Source organism: Athene cunicularia, assembly GCF_003259725.1.
Source record: "Athene cunicularia isolate RWA chromosome 7 unlocalized genomic scaffold, athCun1 chr7_part1, whole genome shotgun sequence".
NCBI classification, from domain to species: Eukaryota; Metazoa; Chordata; class Aves; order Strigiformes; family Strigidae; genus Athene; species Athene cunicularia.
In genome coordinates, this window is record NW_020799107.1 from 15,236,926 (window position 1) to 15,251,317 (window position 14,392).

Sequence of the window (14,392 nt, forward strand, 5' to 3'; positions counted from 1 at the left end):
TCTGACTGAGAAAAGAACGTGAACCAATTAGTAAGAGGGAAAAGAAACGGCCATGGCTGTGGACTGCATTCTGGCTGGTACAGACAGGTGGCATTTGTTGGTTAAAAAACAGATTGTTGAATTGTGTAACAGGAAACCCAGCTATAGCAGCCCTGTAGTCAAATAGCAACCATGAGGTGCTATCTCATGTGTGTAAAAACAACAGGAGGAGACCTAGATGGCTTAAAAATATGTTAATGACAAGACAGTAGCATAAAAACAATAAATACCTAGTCTGAAGCATGGAGTTTTTTCACATATAAGTCATATTGGTTCTAAAGAAAAGTTACACATATCTCAAGCTTTAAGCAGAGACTGTAGAATGTATAGTAAATCTTTAGAGATGCTCTATTGTCTTCAGTGTTCTCTGATTTTCCTGATGGAAGAAAGACTCCGTGTTTCTGATTCTCCTTTGTCCCCTGAAATGAGCAAAGTTCATGCCTGACAGCTACTTTTAAATTATCTTGAAGTGCCTATTTTTCTAATGCTTCTTTCATCGTGGAAAGATGAGAAGGGCAGATAAACAAAAAAAAAAAAAAGCAAGTGAGAGGTTGGCACAAAAAGAGGGTAAGAGGTGAGCATCAGAGCAGAAAGAAAAGAGATTGCTGGGTCAGAAGCTCATTGACTCCAAATTTGTACAAGATCTGAATTTCTAAAAGACCATAGAGAAGAATCTCATTTAGAAAATTCCATGCAGATAAAGAAAAAATGAAGTTACCACTGGGGAAGTAACAGGAGACAAAGACCTCTGAGACACTAAGCAGAAGAGGTTAGGCTTCTAGAAGCAGCCAGGAAGTGCAGTGAGAAAGCACCTCTTCACCGACCTAATGGCTCATCAACTACCTGGTATTTGGAAGCTTCCTGGAAAGGGAAAGAGAAGTGACAAAATATTGCACAATTGCTGGTAGCTTGTATTATCCTCCCATAGCCACAACTTGCTCCTGACAAATCAGGGATTCATTCCATATTAACATGTTTTGATATTTTTATTTCTGTGTTCTTGTTCTATTTCAATTCAGTCTAACCTGTTCCATTATTCAGTCACTCCTTTTTTTTAATTTTCCTGCACTTCAGTTTGTGCCTGTTGTATCTGAACATCCCTGAGAGGAGTCTGGCTTTGTCTTCCTTATTTCACCCTGCATCAAGTATTGATAAGATCCCCCCTGAGTCTTCTCTTCTGCACTCTAACCAGTCCCAGCTCTCTCCGCCTCTCCCCGTATGTCAGATGTTCTAGTCCCTTAATCATCTTCATTGCCCTTTCCTGGGCTCTCCCCTGTAAGCCCATGTTTTGTACTGGGGAGCCCAGAACTGGACACAGCACTCCAGATGTGGCCTCATCGGTGCTGGGTAGAGGAGAATAATCACGTCTCTTCACATGCTGTCTATACTCTCCCTAATGCAGCCAAGAATGTTGTTGGCTTTCTGTGCTACAAGGGGGTTTTGCTGGCTCATGTTCAAATAAAACGAGACACAATAGATATGGGAAATAGATCTGTCATTACTCCAAACCTGGATCTTGAAATGCATTGTAGTTCACCAGTCAAGGCCTGCACAGTCAGCAACTCGTGGAAAGGCAAAATTCCATGAGTTTGTTTTGGATATCTGTTCCTAGAAAGGTTAAACTTAATTATATGATTGTTGGAGTATTCCAGCCACAGGAGGTGGAAAAGGAAGCGGGACTTGAGGATGCATTCTGGGACCTCACCTGCCAAACTTCACGGGGCCAGTACTGCCAGAGCTACCATTGGTCATGCTGGTGACAAAATTAAGGTTGCTTTACAGGTGTCACACTTGGGACCTCTTTTCAGACATTTATGGGTTTGTCAAATTTTAACATCTTAAAGTGAGTTTTTCCATATTTGTGGTCTATCTTCCCAAACAGCTTAGGACATATATTATACATTGTTCTGCTATTGTGAACATTCTGGTGACCTTTTCTTTAAGCACATTAGTTGTGTTCCTGGTCTCAAACAAGGGCCTGAGATCTGAAATGGTGTTCTTTCTGAAAATCTATCCAGGTTTAGGGTCTTTTTTCCAGTGAGAGTACATACATGCAGGATGTCTCTCTTAGATACTGGAGCTCAAGTCTCTTGAGTCCATCCTACCGAGCCATCTGAAAAGAGGGAATAACAGTGATACCTCAGTATTTCCCAGCACTGTTATGAAAGATAATAATATTTGAAAAGGACCTTATTCTACAGTGATAAGCACAGAGAAAAACTCATAAAGATACCATTAACTTTGTGGTCATAATAGGGTCTGAACACACTGTATTAAATTAACCACAAGACATGAGCAACGCAGAGAAAGCAAAGTTCATTGGGGAAACAGTCCATTTGTTCCCTGCATTGGAGAAGCATCCTCATTAAATAAAAGGGGAATCTGATCATAAATAACTTCAATAAAAATATACAGATTGGCCATGGATTATTTTAATCCAGTCCTTTCCTAGATTTTGAGTGCTTGACTGTAATTTTAAGATTGTTTGGTTACACATCATTAGTGGCCAGCTTTCTTTACTGCATGTGAATACTTCCTCCAGTTAAGAGCCATAAAAATGAACCTACTGGGTACCTTGAAGGGCTAGGATGGAAGAGGATCTTTGGGGACAGTTCACTCCAGGATCCCCTGTGATCCTTTATCTTGACAGCAGGATGGGTATGGGCTAGACCTCAGTATAGCCCAGCAATATTGCCCTCAGACAACCTTACTGGGATGCTTCCAGCCCTCACTGAATATTCAGATATCCAACAGCCCTCATGTTGTCATAGTCCCCAGGGATGGTTATGTGGCACAGCCCTGGAATGAGGGCTAAAATTGGTTAATTTATGAGCTATGTGCTGATCAAAAAACATTAAGTCACCCCTGAACATTTTTTAGAGGCACATGCACCCATCTGTTTCCCTTACCTCCTTAACAGAGCTCTCAGAAGAGAAGTTTATAAAGTACCTACGTTTGCTTCCTTTAGTAATTTAGGTCCTCAAATAGCAGTAGTTTGTGAACATACCTTTGCCAAAACAGTTTCTAAATAATGTAATTAAAAGGTTTGGGGAATTTTGTAGTGTTTTCTTGTGCCTTTTACACAACCTAATACATTTTCTAGGGTGAAATCAGAGTGGGTTAGGGATACACATACTACACATTTCTTTCTGTTGCATCAAGATCCCAGGAAAACTTAAAAAAAGAAAGTGCTGATTTACTGCTATTGTTGATCTTTTTCAGGCTTACTTACATAGAATATTTTAGATTTTCGTTAAGGTTTTTGAGTTTTGAGGGATGTACACTTTACAAGCACACATTGCCTCTGACTAAACCATCTCATTTCACTTTGGCAGAGGGACTGATTTATTCTTGGCTTTCTCCTCTCTGGAAGCAATGAGGTTATGGTATCCTTCTATTGAGAACACATTACACAAATCCATCAAAAATGCTTCAGTTAATATTTGCTAGCAGACAAACCAGGGAAATAGGCAAATTGTACAACTTTCCTTTTTTTAAGGCATTTTTGGTTTTGCCCACAGTAAGCCAAGAAATATTATGTCATCTTATTATAATCTTGTAAAATATTTAAATATTTGAAACTAACATGGGGCTTCTTTCCCTCTGGGAAAGAAGACCATGAGAATAACATGCCACTGTCCAATTATAGGAATATATGTATGGAAGCTAAAATATTTAAACAGATGTTATAAAAGACCTCATTTCCATTGTACAGCAGAAGCACATCTGCTGTACTTCAAATACTTCTTACCCATGCCAAAGGAATACTATGAAGAGAAAATGCATTTTTATGTGCTTTTCCTTTGAGTTTACCCTATGTGAGTATGGAAAGAGTCTTTTCAGTAGGAAAAAAGGCACTGATTGTGATCACTTGACATTTTGTGTTTGCCCTACAGCTGCCATTTATGAGTATATGGAAATCAAGTCCTGGCTCTTGATTTCTGGCCCGATCTTTTAAAAACCTTGAATATTGCTAAAATAGTATTGGGCAGGAAGGAAAGGAGGGAAAACATGGTGTGAGATCAAACTAAAATAAAAATGTTGCAGTGCTACACTCACTTCCTATCAAAACATTTTCAGGCATTAGCTTATTGGTATTGTTCTTTACAAAGAAAATATTTGATGTCACAATATTATCACCAGTGATTAAGTGCACCTCCACTGATGTTATGATACAGCCTTGTTTTGGGGACGTGCTTGGGTTTTTGTATTAATGCTTCACTCACATATGAGTTCCAGACTTAGGCAGCAGTGGAGTGATGGCTTTAGAGTAGTAATCTTGATTACTTATAAAGTAAGGCTCTTATGTTTGCTCACTGGTGTGTCTAGAAGGTTTAATAAAGTTATATTTAGTGAAGATATTTAGTGAGAAGCCTCCACCTCTATTGACTATGTACTTTATTAGTGCAATAGCCATTATTTTAACCATATAAGTTTATTCATAAGATATTATTTAAAGCTAACAGCTGGATGGGGCACAGGAAGAAGAAAACCTAGAAAGCTTCTCTTTTATACAGATTCTTCTGGGAAGGAAATGTGCGGCAGCAGTCTGACAGGGGATCCACACCAAGCTAATGGCACTGCTTCCATATGGTGCCAAGAGCCCCAAAAAGCCCTCTGAGGGACACAGAAGTTTTGCCATTAACGCAAGTGAGATTGGAGTAGGAGTGGAATATAAATGTTACGCACGTGGAAGTGATGTAGAAATGGCCCTGTAGATCCTGTAAACCCTAAACATAGGACACAGAAACAATGCTGCTAATCACTGTCTTGCATGGGGTTCTGGAGAAAGTGGAATGGGATCTGTAATCCATCATCCTAAGGCTGCTGGGTAAAAGAAATACAAGCATATTCATTTCATAGGTACAAAAATTGCCAGCATTTTGGTACTGTTAACAAGCACTCTGAGAGTATGAATGTGCTTGATATAAATCAGACTGTTGCATGATGCTTTTGCACTTGCAACTGCTACAACATGAAATCAGATTAACTAATATTATGTTCTAATGTACTCTACATTTTGAATTAGTTCAAAAGCACGGTTTATGAGAATGATGCTCATTTTCTGGCAGAATATGCCATAGCAGACACCTCAACAAGACACTATACAAGAGGGATTTGAAAGTAATGTTTCTGTGCTTCACTTACCTTGATTTGTAGTGCAAGAAGCTTATGAGGTTTGTATCTCTTCTGATAATACTTTCCTTATGCTTTCTTTAAATTTTTATTGTGTCTTGGTTTAGAAATTTCAACTATTGTCTTTTGATTTTGGCATTTTTATTTTTTTTATTTCAATTAACTGAAACCACTTATCTCCTCATAGTGCACAGAGTAGAATTTGCATGCAATCTTAACAATAGCTTTCTAGATTTCTCATAAATTAAATAAAAAGGGAACTGAATGTGAACTAGTTCAGAAGTGTAGACAAGTGACCTTAGCAGCCAAATGACCCTAGGGGTGCTTTGTAGCAAGATCATTATTATTATTCTCAATGGTTTTGCTGTTTAATATTCCACTGCAAGCAACTGAACTGTTCTCCCTGTTCCTACCACTGCAAAGTCAGTACCTGCTACCTTCTCTAACATTACCATAAAAACAATTTGCAAAGTGAATTGCATTCACCAGAGTGCATGGTCCATGCTTTTATTCTTCACTCTATGAATATAATTAAATTTCGCTTTCCAGACAGTAGACAGAGGAATAAATGCTTTGAAGTGAACTGCACAGCTATGTATCAAACCAGAAATTAAAAGACCATCTGACTGAGAAATGTGTTGGAAAGCTTATGCTGAGAATTCCAGAAAACATCTTCAAAACAAAGTATCTGAAAATAACTTTCTCCAGTTATGAAACTGAGCTTGTTCAATTTCTGATAAAAATAGCAAATCTTCTTAGACTGGAGAAGTGAGATAAAACTAAATCAGACTTTGTTTGAAGACAGATATAACCATCAGCTCACAAGCCACTGGACAATAGCTTGCTAGATGTAAGGTAGGCTTTGGCTGTTACCAGAAATGTTCTGCCTTCATAAATATCAGAAAAAAAGCCAACCTTCCCTCCCACCTCCAAAAGCAGGATTAGAAAGACTTTCAGTATGTGACTACACTTTTCCAAATAACACGGAAACAAGGAAAAAGAATATGGAAAAATATAGATCTAGGAAATAATTGTCTGGTTTAAATATGTAGGGCAATGGAAATATATTCCTAGATTATTCTAAACCATACACTTACTTTACTTATCATTCTAGGCATTGTCAAGAGGATCTACAAACCATTTTAAAAAGCAGACAGAAATTAATTAATATTTTACATTCATTTCTGAAAATTTTTACACATTCGTAGCATTAGAGCATTTGAGAATTCCTTGGATTTCAGTGGAATAGGGAGAGTCAAGTATGCATATGCTGAGGTCTTTATGTGATCAGGGATGTTATTCCTATTCTTTTTGTAATTTCAAGTTTTTATTGTCTTATCACTATAAAGCTGATGTTTTAAAAATTAAGAACAAGAAGTCTCTGACACTATTACCCAGTTCCTTAGGACCAAACCTGAAAGGTACTATAGCCAGTAAACCTACTTTTTGTCAGTAATTGTAAGCATTGTAGAAACTGAGGTTATTTAATTTCATAAACAAATAATTTCTCACTGAAAAAAAAAAAAATATCACTGAAAAAGTAGTGATATCTAACAACGGCCAAAAGTACCCATCCTGTAAAGACAGTATGCACTGATTAGGGTTTCCCTGGTTGGTAGTTTCAAAGAAGTCAACAAGGTGCACAAAATTGACAACTGTCAGACTAAGAAATGACAAAACAATTGAACTGAACTTAAACTGCACAACCATAGTGAATTGTTACTAGTATTTCCTATATAGCATACAGATCATTTAGTATTTTTCTTTTTAAAACTACCTGTGTTCAGGATAGTGAAAAAAGCATTATACTGGTATTTTGGGGGAAAAAAGTCAGTGAGATTTCAGGCATCTTATAGCATGGGTATAAACACATGGCTTCAGGAGTACCAACACTGATTTAGGATGACTCAATCTGTGTAAGGAGGAATCAGTGGTATTTTTCATTGATATTTTAATACATCTGTCATAATGATTATCCACAAATACCAGCTAAAGGGTCATAACAAATTTTGCTCTGAAAGGCTCTATCAGCCACTGATTAATATGCTGTAATCTATAGTATCCATTCATTCTTCTTCTCTAGTTTTATGAGATTCTGTAGTTGCAGTTTCTGAGCTTTCCCTGCTAGATAAAGCCATGTATAAAAAAAAAATAAAGAAAGAAAGAAAAAGTCTGAATTTATCATGACTTATAAGATCACGATTTTACCAGTAAAACTATGTGAAAGATGATTCATACTGCAAGAAAGTTAGAGAATGTTATGTTTGTCTCAGCCACAAGTTCACCAACTGCATATATTTAAGTAGTTCTCACTGTTTCCATCTGCAGATAAAAATGTGATCATATGATCCTTTCAAGATAAGCTACCACTAATTTTAAACACTATGATTAGTCCCTCTTTATTTTTCAAAATAGGATCTCATGGAATCTCACTGTGTTGAATGCAACTCCTTGAGTTATGAAATGCTCCCTGATAACTTTTAAAATTCCAGAGATATTTTAGTCCTGGCAACATGCATGTGTGGTACGTCATTCAACCCCTCCTGATAATACAACATTTTTGACTGTATGTTGTAAATGGATCCATTTGCTGCATTTACATTTTGTGTTCCTGCAGCTACCTGAACTCTGAAGTTACTTCAGCTGACAACATAACCAAGCTTTTTTTCTACTGGTTACTTTAAAACTCTTTAACTGCATTTAAATCCAAAACATCACTTAAGGTTCAAATCTGAGGGTTGTCTTGATGTCTTCAGATTAATTCTTCCAAGAAAAGTTAAGAATAGATATTTTTTCATTTATTTTCATGAATATGTTGCAGTTTAAAGTGAACAAGACTGAAATCACCACTATTCCTTACCCTAGCTCCAAACATGTCCACAGTAAGAAACAGAGGCGTTCTTACTATTTGAAGCTCCAGAGCAGATGGAGTTTGGCTATTCTGAGTCAGGGTCACAAGGTTTCATATTTCCCTCTGTTCAAGCCTTGCACTTGGTAAGCATTAGTCATACACCAGGTTTCTGCAATGTTGCCCTTATCAGTGTGGCTGGAAGGCAAAGTAGGTTTTTTGGTAAACTGGGGAGGCTGAGCAGCAATTTAAAATTGGTATAAAGTCAAAATCTGTCTCCTAAGGCCATTACTACCACCTGGCTTCTGCCAACCAGACCAGCAAATTGTTCATGTTTGCTCTTGAACTTTGTTCTGCATATGGTAGGACAGACTATGAACAGCTGAGGAAATGGACCAACGAGTAAAAAACTTTCATAATTAGCTGAGTATGACTGTGCTGTTCTGTGTTGACTCTACAACTTGGCAATGCTATCCATTGCTCACGTTTGAGGAGGTATATTAGGCATGTGAACACATGTTTGTAGCTGTCAAGAGCAGAAGCTAAAATATTTTCAGTGAACTCCATTGCCAACTAAAGAGAAACTGTAACTAAGCAACACAGAAACACCACTTCAGTTACTCATGACTCGGAAACACAATTTACTCAATGTCTGCTTTCCCTCACCCCCCAACTAAAATGTCTAGATTTACTTGGCTGCTTTATTTCACTAATCTGCAACATGTTATATATCAAAATTTGAAAAGCCAATATTAAACTGAATCATCCTCACCACAAAAATTAGTAGAACAGTTTGATAATGCTGAGACCAGGCACAACATTTCCAACAACTTAAAATAGTTTCACATGCTTATATAGAGAACAAGATAAAGAAAAAATTAAAGAAATGTTTTTCTATTACATTTTTTCTTTATAAAACTGAAAGTGGCTTTTTACTTAGAGATGTAGGAGGACACCTTCACAGGCAATGGAAGTGCTACTACCCTAGTAATACAGACTTATATCTGTGCCTAACATAGTAATTCATCACTTGAACCAAGTGAAACGTCAAATCAAAAAACAAGTCAAAAAGACTTCTTCCCAATGATATAGTAGCATTGGCAATGCAAACTTCTGTGGACATCTACTGTGACTTTAAGGCAGTATGTTATGCAAAATGTTTGTCCTGCTGTTTCTCCATCCCTACTAATTCTGTTTCTTATCCCCTTTCTCTGGGTCTCAGTGGATGAAGGAAGGTAGCAGAGCTACTGTTCAACTCAGTCCTGAGCTAGGAATTCATATAGAGCATTTAGCATTGTACAGGAAGAACTTTTCTCAAGGACTGATGGTATATGTACTGTTTTACACAACTGAGATATGCAGGCATTTATTGAGAAGTCAAAATTTTTCTGCACTTCTCAACTACGAAGAAATCTAAACGGTCAATAATACACATTTCATGAGAATGCCATGCTAATTATCATGAGTCACTCCACATGAAATTATTTGTTTCTGCATCAGTATTTCAGCTTCTGTCTCTAGACAAGTAAGCAGAGTACAGTGAAACATACTTTTCAAGCTACTAGTCACTAGTGGGTTTATAAGGAGTATCCTAAGTTCAAAACTCCGCTGGAAAAAATGGGGGCTGCACCTGAAATTTACTTCTGAGTCCCAAATTTTAAGAACAAATGAAGTTACCAACTTTCTGAGTTGCTGTCTTGGAAGATGTGCAAAGTCCAAGTTAGAAATCTTCATCATGACAATATTATGGGAATTCTGCAGGGTTGTACCTCTTAGGTGTTTTCTGTAACAGCATCTTAAATCTAAAAAGAGCAAAAGGTCTTAAAACCACAAAAGAAGTCTGTTTTGCTTTTCACTGATGTCACATCAAATTAGCTCTAGTGTTATAATTACTTCTTGGCCAAGTTATAGAGTTTGGATTTTTATATCAATTTTTATCACAGTTTCAGATTTTAAAAATAATTAAATTAAATTATTTAAATTAAAAATATCTATTTTGGCCATCTAAAGAACTTGGTTTATGTTTCCATATTTTGACACAGGCATAAAAAAGGCATCATTTTGTGTTTCACTGAAAAGGAATACATTTTTTACTTTAAAAAAATCCAGTTTTAACCAATAGTAGTAACTATTTAAGATAGTTCTTTAAGAGACTGTACAACAGAATGAGACACCTGAGCTATCTTGGGTCCTGGGAGCAATCTCACAACATTAGTGCTGACCTACATGTATTTTGATCAGCTCACTAAGAGCCCCAGTGATATCCAGCTATTCCGTTCTCTTTTGGATAATGCATGTTCCTCATAGTAATTAACCTTACACAGGCCCTTCCCTTGTTATCTATTAATCACATTTGTATGGACTACACACATGATATCACTATAAGATTTCCTATTTAGAGGTTTTTTTTTTTTTATATATTTAGGAGAGGATAACTTCTTTCTATGCTCTTTTTATCCTTGTCACTGTACCTCTGTAAGATAGGTACCTAACATGATGGTTTCTAAAGAATTCAGAGCTACCTTTATGAGCTAACATCCCCCTAAAAGTTATTATAGGCAAAAAGAGTTTCAACAAAAGTAAATAGGCTGCTTCTTGGCTGAGATTGGAAAGAGACCTGCCAACAAGACAAGGAGCTTTCAGAATTGTAAACAGTGCAAATGAGAAATAAAAGAATTATAAGCCTAGTGTTCTCCTCAGGCTATTATCCTCCCCCTTGGTTGCAGTCCAGCAGCTTTTTGGAGACTTGTTTTCAGGCCAATGAATGTTTCCTTCCTCCTACCTCAACCGAGAGCCACATTTAAATTAGGAATAATCCCATCATCCAGAATGTTCTTTGTGTCCTTACAAACTGTACCTGTGTCATTCAACAGGATTGAGAAAAGTAGGTATCACTGACTAGGCCTGAAAGCAGAAGAAACATGTGAGATCTGGCAGATTTCCTGATACAGCCCAGGATCTGGATACTATATATCCTGAGCCCATTTTGAAAGAGAGCAAGAGAGATGAAGCAAAACATTTTTCAGCTTGTCTATGAGACCAAGCAATAAAGAGTTTCAGAAGTTCCTACTTCTTTTCAAAATCTGACTTTTAAAGCCAAATGTATTCCAGGTGTTAAGCTCTGAAGAGTTGTTTTGGTTTTGTTGTTTTTTTTGGGTTTTTTTTTTCCATTCTGGAGCTTTTACCATGTGGGATCTGAAAACATATTTACAGCTTGTATGTATCTGGCAGGTATAGACCGCCACATTTCACATGATCTAAGTCCCCATCATCTGAATTTGAGACCTGTTTGGACCACAGGCTAAGGGTTTTCTGTTCATGAAAGTTAGAGCTCTGGGGAGAAACACAAACCCCTGAGTGGAATGAGGATGCAGTTACAATGCACACCTTGAGATCACATCCAGTATCCCAGTAATGACAGCTTTTTATTGCCATACAAATCTGAAAGAGTCCAAATTTGAATGGAAAGCAGCTTTTCATAGGATTTATCTATGTTCTTGAAGGATAATTTAAAATAAACAGCAAGTAAGTATTATTTTATTCTCAGAGGAGATGACAAAATAAAAATGCCTTAATAGACTACATGCATATTTAAACACATTTATACTTCCTTGCAAGTTTGATAGATCGGGGTCCTCCCTGAGATACAGCACCAGAACAAAGCCCACTACATTTGTAACAGCCCCCCAAAAGCTGTAGAGAACTCACTTGATCCCAGTCTAGCCATAAAGAATGTATCTCTCATGTGTCATGAGTTGCCTTCATTCAGAGTAGTTCCCATGCCCCTGATTCGATCACCTGAACCCTTATTAGCCTATATTTCAAATCCTTTTGTTGTGGACATCCAGTTTGAAACTGTTGTTTTGCCCATTTTCTCTCTTTCAGGCTGTTGAGGCACCTATGTTCCTGTGAGCATGGATGAACCGTTACATCCTCTAGGACTTTGTGATTTTGCAACAGTGGGTAAGTGTCCTGAAACTGCCCTTGCCTATCCATTTATCTTCCAGTGCAACCTTAAAATCCTGTGCATTAGAATGTTTTGCTTATCAGAATATTCAGCCCTAACTGCACTTAAAGTTGATTGTGTGAAAGATGCTGTTGAACAGTTTTAGGGATTTTCTCATGCATTACTGTTCTTTGAAATACCCTCAGAGAAGGAGGATAGTGGTTATGTGTGTCATGATGCTTTGAAAACCTTTTGTTCTTCATCTCAGTCCATTGACCAAAAAAGAGATGAGTCACTTTATTATAAGTATCCTGTCTCTCATTGTTTAGGTTTGCATGTATCTTTTCCTGAACAGAAAAAAAAGATTAATCACACAAACATGTTGGTACACAAATGATACAATGAAGAATTAAAACACTGTTTTCATTTTGCTGTATTCTACTATCTAAATTGCTGTGTGATTGGAGTTCTTGGAAAGACTCCCTAGCTCAGGAATTGGTCACCCTGGACAGGGAGAGGAGGATTCTGAGCAGCACAGGGCTTCCTAAATTGTGCTGATAACATTTAAAATGCTAATTTGAACTTCCTAAAGAGTAAACTCAGTTTGGGAAAGCACAAAGGAAATTTAGTAGTTGGCATCAGATAAAGAGCTGATAAGAGACAGTATCCATAGAGAGACTAAGTCTTGTGTCGTTTCCTTATGTGTTCAGCTATTTAGACTAAGAGAATAATATTATTTGAAGTGTGTTTCTGTACTACTTTCCAGAAGAAAATTAGAACTGCAACAGGGCCTCTGCATTTCTTTTGGTCAGGGCATCAAGATGAAAAGCCAAAGGTTAGTGCCAACACCAAGCTTTCATAAGAATAAATCAAAATTATGACAGGTACTCTGTAATAAGCACCTTTTCATGTTTATGTTCATTAAACAAATATATGAACCAGACACTGTTGAGAAAAGGCAATCTTTGATGCACAGCTGAACATCACTATGAATAGTACAGTAGATGACAGCTTTTAATTGATTTCGGGTTTGAAATTAACCTGAAAAATTAAAAAGTGCATCCTTTTTTATTCTACTACTCTGATTAACAGAACAGTTGGAAGGCTGTGGTCAGCAGAATAATAGTAACTCTTATTACATAGATGGATGTTTTGTGTATAACATTGCTACTTCTTATACCACTTCTAAAATTTGTGCTGAAGCTTTTAATCAATGCCATTCAGGCTCCGAAGCAGCACCATTCTCTCCCACACTCAGGATTGCCTTGCCACTACTCTCTTGAAGTGCTCTCCTCCTACAGAAGTTCTGGTCAGCAATAGCAGCAGCTGCAGGAACAGTGCGTTCAGCATGCCAGACTGAAATTCATGTTTCAGGAATGTCTCCTAGGGGGGTTGAGCAATTCAGTCAGATTCGTAGTTAAAAGCCTTTCACTGTAACACAATTACCCTGCAGTAGAGAAGAGGAATGGTCGGCATTTGTTTGCTACAAATGTTCCTTGCAAAAACCACTATTACGAAATCCTTCCTCAGGTGAAAATTCCACTGACAATGGGATCTACCTCTGCTAGAATTACAGCTGCTGGGTTGAAAATATAAGGAAAAAAAACAGAGCGATCAACAACATTGTATATGGGTTTCAACATGCATTTGCTAAAAAATATTAGGGTTTTTTTCTGTCTGAAAAGTAGTAACTACCACTGTCCAGAAGAACCCCAACAGTGCCAGAAAGTTGAGGTTTGTGGCTGTTTAGAAAAGCATATATTTTATTTTTTCTGATTCTGGCTGATTCTTATTATCATACAAAACACAAAAGGTCTTTGCAAAGAATATATCATCTGCCTTAGTCAGGTGGGGCACTCTCACTGACAAAGTTACAGATTTAACTGGCCTGTAGCCATCCAGTTTGCAATTTCCATCACACATTCTGCAATTCTGGCTTAGTGTGAGTCATGGCCTGAAACAAGAGAGGAAACCACCACTGTCTGGCCAAACTGTCTCATCCTGCAATATGAGTACTTTGTATTCCTCTGACTTGATTCCCACAATCAAGTCCTAGGCTTCCAGCCCACCAGGGAATAAAAGCAAGGGTATCCAAACTTGGACCTCTTTAGACCACCTTTTTGCCGACTTGTAAGTGAAATGAGGGCTCACACACACAGAGTGGGGCAGAAGATTGAAGCACACATACAATAGTGACAGTTGTGTGATACAGGATAAGAAGGAAAGAGTGAGGGATGAGTTGGATGCTTTACAGATCATTTATGATAGAGACAAAGACTGTGACAGTAATTGAAGCTTAGAGGGGGCTTGGGGAGGAGATAGGGCCAGACCACAGACATAGTTAAGGCACTTGTTTACATTCAGCTGAGCCCTAAGCAGAAGGAAGAGAAGAAAAAGGCAAAGAGAAGAGGTGAGTGGTGGTG